General features: G+C 35.4%; 1 long non-coding RNA gene across 3 annotated transcripts; it reads left to right on the top strand.

Annotated features, from left to right (window-relative positions):
- The first annotated feature begins 4470 nt into the window (after positions 1–4470).
- Positions 4471–7260, top strand: LOC111886245 (uncharacterized). 3 transcript variants are annotated; one of them, XR_006186475.1, is made up of 3 exons: positions 4471–5576; positions 6164–6332; positions 6990–7260. It is a non-coding gene; the product is annotated as an uncharacterized LOC111886245 (long non-coding RNA). The 3 variants fall into 3 exon arrangements; XR_002848366.2 differs by having other exon boundaries at positions 6164–6369; XR_006186474.1 differs by having other exon boundaries at positions 6164–7260.
- Positions 7261–8601: the final 1341 nt, after the last annotated feature.

Raw genomic sequence — 8601 nt, 5'->3', positions numbered from 1 at the left:
TCATGGAAATGAAGAGACATGGGTATTAGGGTTTACATGGATGTAACCCTAATCCACCACACTATATAAAGGAGGCTTTGGCTCTTGAAATCAAACTAGTTGTAGTTGTATCTAGTGAACACTAGTTGACACATGTTGAGGTGAGGGCCGATTTCAAGAGAAGTGTGACTATTCTCTCAAAGTTCCAAGTTTGTGGTGATTTGTGACTTTCATTTGAGGCATCCACATTATTGGTGCTAGGCTCTAAAACTCCAAGGAATCAACTACAACTACAAGGTAAGTGTTTCTACTAGCTTTATTTGATTCAAGTTCCCCATGCCATGCTAGTTAGGATATAAGCCTTGGAAAAATAATTATTTGCATGTATCTTAGACAAACATAGATCCAAGGTTTATTAGGGTTGCATGTACACTTAGGAAGTGTTAGAATGCTCAAAACCCATCACCAATAAGCATCAAATGATGATTTTGTCCTAAATACCTTAACCTAAGGTCATGACCTCCATTGTTCTTCATAAAGCTTGAAGAATAAGGCTCTCTGGACCTCTATGGGTCCAGGTACAAAGCCTTATCTCTAGAAGGGACTATTTGGATCTCAAATCAACTTAGTCAAGGGTACAAGAAACCCTAAACCACATATCCTTCCCAAAACAGAAGAAGAGTCGAAATAATACCTCGAATGAATGATCTTAGCTTTTAGTCCTTAGAATAGCAACCTCCTTTGCTTTCCCTTGGCTAGAACCTCCTTCTTCTTACTAAATGACACCACAAAGATCAACAATGGTCACTCCTTGCTTCTCAAACGATCTGAGACTCTCTCTGGGGGTAGCAGCCACAATGGACGGCCATAAGGGCCTTTAAATAGGTTCCAAGCCCTGGAAATTAGGGCTTCACTAAACAGCATGGACTCGCCGAGTCCACGAATGGACTCGCCAAGTCCGGTCATGAAATAGAATGAACATCCGCGTCCCTACTCGGCGAGTCTTGGCGCCAACTCGCCGACTTCCTTCACAAACTCCAAAAATTAAATGAATAATAATATACCCGGGAATCCGGATGTTACAATAAGGCTGGGTACCGGTTGAGTTGTGGTAGGTGGGGGTGGGGAACACTTTGTAGTTGTATTGACAATTCTAGATAACTTGTGTGTTATTTGGGTTATGACTATGTGTTAAGTGAGTTACATTAATGTCACATGGAAAAAGGGTAGACTAGGGGAAAAAACTGGTCGCCTTGGTGAAAGTTAGGGGGTGTTTGGAAAAGAGCTTATTATATTATTAGTGGTTCCACACCGTATAAGCTAAAAACATGTTTGGATAAAAAAAATATTATAGCGACATCCACTACTAATAAGCCATTTTTTCATTAGTTACCTCACTCTAACATATAGCTTATAAGCTAATAAGTAATATTTTTTTCCAAACACCCCTTTAATAGGGCTTATGGCTTATGGTTTAAATTGTGAAAATGAGTTAGGAATAGGTGTTATATTGTTGGGTGTATGACATAGTGTAGGTAGGCTTATGGCTTATGGATCATGGTTTATGTCTTATGACTTATGGCTTGAGGGTTATGCTTATGTATTACGATGTATGCTCTATAGCTTAAGACTTAAGGTGTGGGGTTTATAACATATGGTTCATTTGATGATGGTTTTAGTGACATCAACAATTATATGTAAGGGTTTATAACATAAGCTAAATCATTATGCCATACCTACATACACCCTAACCTGCATACCTACACCCATACCCCCACAAATCCATAACTATATGCATATTCCTACAAGCCCACACTAACGCCTACCCTACCTCACTTCTGTTGGATTAATGTCTAAGTCCATAACTATAATTGGTAAGACTTGACCCGACCCGGCATGGTCCATTTGGGTTGCATGGCATCATGCATTTGGATAGACTATAATGAGAGAAATAACACTTAAGGTTTGTTAATATATTATAAGTTATAATATATTAATAAGATTATTTAATTAGTATTGATCAAGAATTAATCTAGAACTAATTAAGTGATCAAAAGAAATCTAATTAAATATATGGGTTGATTGTGTAAATCATCCATACTTGTATAGTGGGCTAATGCTCCATGGATTATCAAGTTGGGCTAAAACCCATATGATGCTCCATGGTGTATTTGAACCCATGGATCCAAGGAAATGGAAAGCCATGACAATTAGGGTTTACCCTAATTTTAACACTATATAAAGATCATACTATTGGAAAAAATCGGCCACTATGTAAGAATAGAGAAGGGCTAGCCGATTTCAAGTGTTCTACATTTCTCTCAAGGTTATTCCAAAATCAATTGATGTTGTGTGAACCATTTGAGGTGTCACACTTGGGGGACTAGGCACTCAAGCTTCTTAAGAACATTCTACATCAAAGAGGTATGTATTCTATCTTGTTATATTCATTGTTTTGTATGCTAGATTAGGATAATACCTTGGATGTTCATATTTGCATGTATAATAGTGAAAACATAGATCCAAGGTATTTAGGGTTGCATGTACACTTAGGAGTGTTAGAATGCTTAAAACCCAACAACTTCCACCTCACCACCACCACCACCTCCACACCCTACACCCTACATCTACATACCCCGTCCACCTAGATCTACCCCTACCCATACACATACCACCCAACCACACATGTAAGAATAAATGAGAAGACTCACCTGACACTGTCGACAAGTATCTCACACCCGAACTGCCGAAACTAGTCTCTGGCTAATCAACGAAATAATTATCCCTAATTAATAATTAGGGTATATAAAAATCAATTCGTGAGTCAACATCCCACAACTAAGTCCTCCAAAGGCAAAAAGACCATTTTCCCCTTCACATGGTCCAAAACCAAAAATCTTGACCAAAAGTCAAAAGGCAATGAAAAGTCAACTGCCCATTGCGTACGCGGGGAGTACAACTCAATCAGAAGCCATTGGGGCGGAACCGGCTACGTGGGCGTAGCCAGGTGTATGCCCAACGTACTCCGTCTGCTTTCTTTTTCACCAACTTTGTGTCTTTATCCTTTAAGACAACTAACCAAGCCTCATATCTGACCCATCTAAGATGTCTTAATCCATAAAGTCATCGACTTTAAGCCTTTTGCATGGCTAGGAAGGACTCTATGCAACAAACCTTAACTTCTAACACACTCTAAGCTACTTTACTCATGCATGAGCCATATGGAATGATCAAATAACCATTTTTATGAATCTACAGGTCCTAAAATGCATGAAAGGACAACTACAATTCCCTTGAGTGCTCCAAACTCATAGAGGTCAAATCCTTGGGAAAAAAACTCATAAAACTTCAACCATGTAGATCAAATCGAAAACTCATCAAGGTATAAACTTTATACATGAAAAAGATGCACAAGGTGGAAAGGTTCCTGGATCTACAAGCTTGCAATCAAACACTTCTTTTTTCTCTGGACTCCTTCAACAAAATGCACTAAAACACTTAATAAGCTCAAAATCTCACACAAGCAACTAAGACTCGAAATCAGGGTTTGGGGAGGGAGTGGTGGTTGATAAGGATGATCAAATAGGGATATAATGTTGTTTAAATAGGGAGAAACCCTTAAAATTAGGGTTTGGAGTATGGGCTAGTATGCCCGGCGTACCATAAGTATGCCCAACGTACTAGCAGATCATACATAATTCCATGTTGTACGAGTACGTTGTGCGTACTCTTAAGTATGCACTGCGTACGACCAAAAATGCAAGCGTTTTCCTTAAGGGACCAATTATGCAACTTTTGATAAAGATAAAAGCAATAATAAAAAAATACTTGACATTGGGATGTTACAGTACTCCTACGCCTCTCATACTCACCTTATATAACATCCACCACCAACATATATCTACCCATACCCACATGATCCCTACCCTCACACCTACACCCAGATTCTCACATTAATCTTAATCCCACCTTACATTTACCCCTATCCCTACCCTCGTATCGATGCCCACATACATTAATCTCTAACTAGGGTTTAACTTCCATCGTCATATTTGACCCTTTAAGTTTGTGTTTTGAGTCATTTGGTTTTTGCTTGTGGCTTAGGGCTCAAGGCTTAAGTGGTAGAGCTTAGGGCTTATGACTCATGACATCGGTCATATGACTACAATAAAGCAAAATAAAAATACTTATTTTGTCACTAAAAGTTTTAAATTATATATATATATATATATATATATATATATATATATATATATATATATATATATATATAGTACTTATGATTATAATAAAGCAAAATAAGTTAATAATACGTTCATCAAAGATTTTCTAGTGAAATTAATTTTAATAAAGCTAAATTGTAAATTTAAGATTTAAAATAATTTTAATTATAAAATTTTATTATCAGTTATTTCAATCTATTTTTCAATACCTTAAAATTTTGACATAATCCTTATTCTAAATCCCGCTATGTTATCCCGCTCACAATTGACCGTTGTCTCCATTCTCTCTTAACCGATATCATCATGGACCAATCTTCTCTCCTCCCACCCAATCAATGGCGACGTCGACAACAATTAACCCATGACCGATAATGAGATAATTAGACCAGGCCAATGGAAATCGAGATGAGAGTGAAATCGAGAATTCTTGGATCGGTGTCAGGTTCCTTCCATCTCCTGTCAGCAACGTTTTACATAGAGTTTCACATGAAACAGCCCCACATTCCCATTTATGTTTTCTCTGCTTAAAATTTTAGTCTTCATCTCGACGCTACAATAGTTTGGAGCCCTATAATCGAGTGTAAATGTAATCCTTAAACATGTTTCATTTGATATTGCTGATTAGGTGATACTTTGGTTGATAAGTTAGGAGTTGATCTCCCATTAATGTTCAAGGTAATTCTTATTTCATCCTCAACGTTTAAATCTGAGGTTTTTGATAAGTGGTTCAACATATTTGTTTTCAATTGTAATTAGGAAGGGGACATTTCTTTTGTTTTTGGGTATGATTACCTGCAATCACTACAATCAATTGGTACTGATTTCATATAAGGTTGCAAAAGACCTAAAATCAAGTTTAAGAGAAGCAACAATATTGTTGATGGAGAGAAATATATCTTTTAATTATTTTTTTTATATCTTCTGTTTATCTTTTAAATCCTTACAACTCTTCTTATAATGCTTTAATTTGGTCTAATTATGAAGAAGAAGAATGTTGAATGATGTTTCTTACCTTAAGCAAGTCAAGGTCAGTACTTATTAATTCATTTTACTTCATTTCTATGCAAAAATATGTAAATACCCTTTTGGTAATACCGTAATAGATCAAAATATGACCTGCAGTTGTCATTGCTGGTGGAAAGCTTATCATTGCAAGCACCTAATATTTTCTATCCTTCAAACTCTTTATTTTTTTTCCTATATCATTAATCTTGACTTTCTTTTTTCTTTTGCAGTTTCTGCATTTGGAATTAGATGGTTTTTCTCCTATATCATTAATTTTGACTTTCTTTTTTCTTTTGTAGTTTCTGCATTTGGAATTAGATGGTCTGCTTTGAGACCACCACTTTTCACTCCTCACTGACCCCTTCACAAGTAGTTTTCTTTTTCTCTACATGTTTTTCTATTTACGACATTTATTTCTTGCATTATATGTGGTTTTTGTACATCAAGTTTGCTTTCATTCAAAAATATAAATCACATACATGTTTTTAGATTTTATTTCAAAAATGTTGATGATCTCATGCATTACCCTGAAGTTATCAATTTAGGGTTTTTGGGATTTGCTTTAAATTTATTATTGGTAATTCGGCGCAATCAACTTAGGGTAATTGCCAAAATTTGATTGTGATTATTTATTTTTTCATCATTGAGGATTAAAATAATGATGTCTTGTGATCATATGGTTAGTAAGATTTGCAGATTATGATGTCTTGTGATAGTTTGATAATTGATATTAACGTTTCTCTAACTGTTTGGAGTTTTTAGGCTTGTTTGAACTTGGTATGTTGCTTCTAATTACAAGTAGAATTGACAAAGGAAAAAGTCACGCATATGTCCTAAAAATTTTGTATTTGTTTTCACATGTGAATCTTGTTCTTTCTCATGTTTGTTTACTCTTTTATTCGTTACAAGTCTTGTATGATCACCAAGAATGTTTGTTTTGTTTGATGCAAGTGTAGGAATGGCTATGACAAGGAGATTGACTAGAAGCCGGAACAATCGTGATGCATCTAGCAATAATAACTTCAAGATTGATGATGTGGGACACAGATGATTATAATCCAAGTGTTGGGTAACATAAATACATACTAAATAATGTGGGAAAGACATACAAGAGCAAGTAGTCAGGTGGTTCACTTTTCATAAGATCCCTCAAATTGATTTTGTGAGTTTTTCTTCATAATACAGTGTTATTTGATATTACAAATTCTCTAACGTACTGATAATAAAAGACCATTTGCTGCATCTGGACTAGAAATCACACCATTGCCAATTAATATTCTATTTGTTTTTTATTTTTTGGTTGAAATAAAAAAAATACAAATTACCATTAACCAAGATTCTGTCTTTTGTTTACCTCCATTAAGGTGATGCATGGTTATGAGTATATTTTCTTGACAAATTAATATATTAACAACCAAAGGGCCTTTGGCCTAGAGATAAGGAGTGACTCTCTCAAAGGAGAGGTCATGGGTTCAAGTCTCACTAGGAGACTTAGGTGGTGTTTAGGATTAGATTAGGTGGTGTTTAGGAGTAGGATAGTTTGCCGTTTCAAAAAAAAATTTAATATATTAACATTTAGCAAATGCTAACTACTACTCCTATGGTCAGATTGTAATTTTGTTTTAGGTGTTGGAGAATTAAATATATGGCCAGTGTGTAATAATGTTATTATAGAAAATGTCCAAGTGTTGTACATTGTTAGAAATTGTTCATGTTTCACAAAATTACTTAACAATTTATATTTGTTTCAATGTTTTACACCTACAACTTTTGTTGGTCCAGGTACCAAATCCACTATCCAAACAAGATAAAAACAATGAATTTCACATTTCAAGAAGCAAAAGAAAACATTGACAACAATATGACATAAAAGCAAACAAAGACCAAGATGAACAAGAAAAACTGTTGGAGATATAGTATTAGCTTATTTGTACAATCATTTCTCTTTAAAACTTCTATATATATCCTTTGATTAAAATTTTATGTCTTTAGTATATGTACATTGAAAACTTATGTATTGATTGGTTTTATTAATGTTAATATCATTTGTTTTTAGGGCTTATCTTGTTTATTGTTATATTTATTTTACAAATAAATGAAAATAAAATGGATAATATACTTTTTTATAACCGTGGATTTACATAAACATTAGTTACATCATAATAAAAAAAAATCATGTGACTTTACATAAGGTAAAATGTCACTGTAGCCCCACTAACTTACAAGTTTTGGTTTAAAAGGTCTCTTATTTTATTTTTTGGCTTTAGAAGGGCATAAACTAACATTTAACCGGCTAATTTGGGATTTTGACCCAATTCAACCGGTTTGCTTGCCATGTCATCATCCAAGTAAGCTACTGAGTCAACTCAGACGAGTCGGTTTACACGTCATCGACTCACAATCGAGTTCACTTACTTGGGCACTAAGGGTCAGGTGGTCCCGTACTATATACATGGATGGTCTCTTGGACAAAACCCTAAGACTTTGTTACCACTTCCAGCCAAAAACAACCCGACAAACGAAAATAGAATACCCGTGTTCCCTTTCACTGTCTTCCATGGAGCCTACCCCACCACCATCACCAGATACTATAAACTCCAACAACTCGATTAGCTCAAGAGACGGGCTATACTTGAACGATTTGCACACGATTTTCTGCGACTGTGGTGATAAAACAGCTGAGCAAAAAGGTGAGGTGGAGCGCATGAAGGAGGAGATGGGTCACGATTACCTTCATTCCAGGGTTGATGTCCTGAACATGCAGCAAAGGTTCGAGAAGGTTGAGAAGCAGATTCAAGTTATTGCATTGTTGGTTGTGGGTCTTGTCGTGGTGATGCTCCTGCTAATGATTTTCATCATTCACTTGATAGTCAACAAGTGATTCTCAAGGAGGTGAATAGTAGTGGTATGATAGTCTAGTGTTCGTCGTAATCGTCTATTATGTTTAAGGTTTTTATTGTAATATATGTTATTAGGATTGTGTGTGTTCGTTTGTGTTTGTGGTAATCGTGTATGATGTTTGTGGTAATTTACTGGTGGTTGTTTATGGATGTTTTTTGAAGTCCTGGGAACATGTAACAGGCATTTTGATATTATCTTGATGAAATGTAAAGACCTTGAATGCGTTTTGATTTGTTGGGATCAATGTTCTTGATTAAGACTAACGATTTGGACACTTGGTTGGCTTAATTAATGAAATTTAATTGTTGTTGGTACACCAACTGCGACAGATGTTAATGAGGTTAAACATTGGGGTAATTTCGTCAAGGGGTATTTTCAGAATTTACAATTTTTAAGAACTTACTTCCTTACTCGGCTGGGGTATTTTCATCATTTGCTCTTTATAAGTACTTTACCTCCTTTACTCGGCAGTACATCCCATTTCTTTGTACAT

Source organism: Lactuca sativa, chromosome 8, assembly GCF_002870075.4.
Source record: "Lactuca sativa cultivar Salinas chromosome 8, Lsat_Salinas_v11, whole genome shotgun sequence".
Classification (NCBI taxonomy): domain Eukaryota; kingdom Viridiplantae; phylum Streptophyta; class Magnoliopsida; order Asterales; family Asteraceae; genus Lactuca; species Lactuca sativa.
The sequence above is the reverse complement of the archived record's forward strand: the minus strand, read 5'-3'. Positions and strand labels throughout refer to the sequence as shown.